The sequence below is a fragment of the Fonticula alba genome, assembly GCF_000388065.1.
Source record: "Fonticula alba strain ATCC 38817 unplaced genomic scaffold supercont2.7, whole genome shotgun sequence".
Taxonomy (NCBI): domain Eukaryota; order Rotosphaerida; family Fonticulaceae; genus Fonticula; species Fonticula alba.
The window spans coordinates 803614-804036 of record NW_009242977.1 but is presented as its reverse complement, the minus strand read 5'-3'; positions in this window follow the sequence as shown (position 1 = coordinate 804036).

Genomic DNA, 423 nt, shown 5'->3' with positions numbered 1-423 from the left:
CCCCGCCCCGCCCCGCCCCACCTCGCCCCTCGCTCCGATCTGCTTGCCGGCCCTCTTCGATCACTCGGTGCCCCGTGTCTTATCCCCGGCTTGGGCGCAAGAATGCCCGGCGGGGTTGGGGGTTAGAGTCTGGCAGGCAAAATCGGTGTCAGTTCAGAGCCTGTCTCCAGCTAATCGGTCATCTCCAGTGGCGCGCATGTGTGTGTGTGTGTGTGTGTGTGTGTGTATGTTCACTGCGCACCCGAGTCCCGGCCGGGCCCGCCGCGGAGCGCAGGCGAAGGGCGGGTCAACACCAGGGAAACTCCTCGGCAGGTGACGACATTGACCGTTCGACATCACTCCGGCCGGAGAGCCCCCCAGGGAGCTGGGCTGTTGCTGTGTGACTGTAAAAAAGGAAAACCCCACCCGAGAAGAAGGCACGAG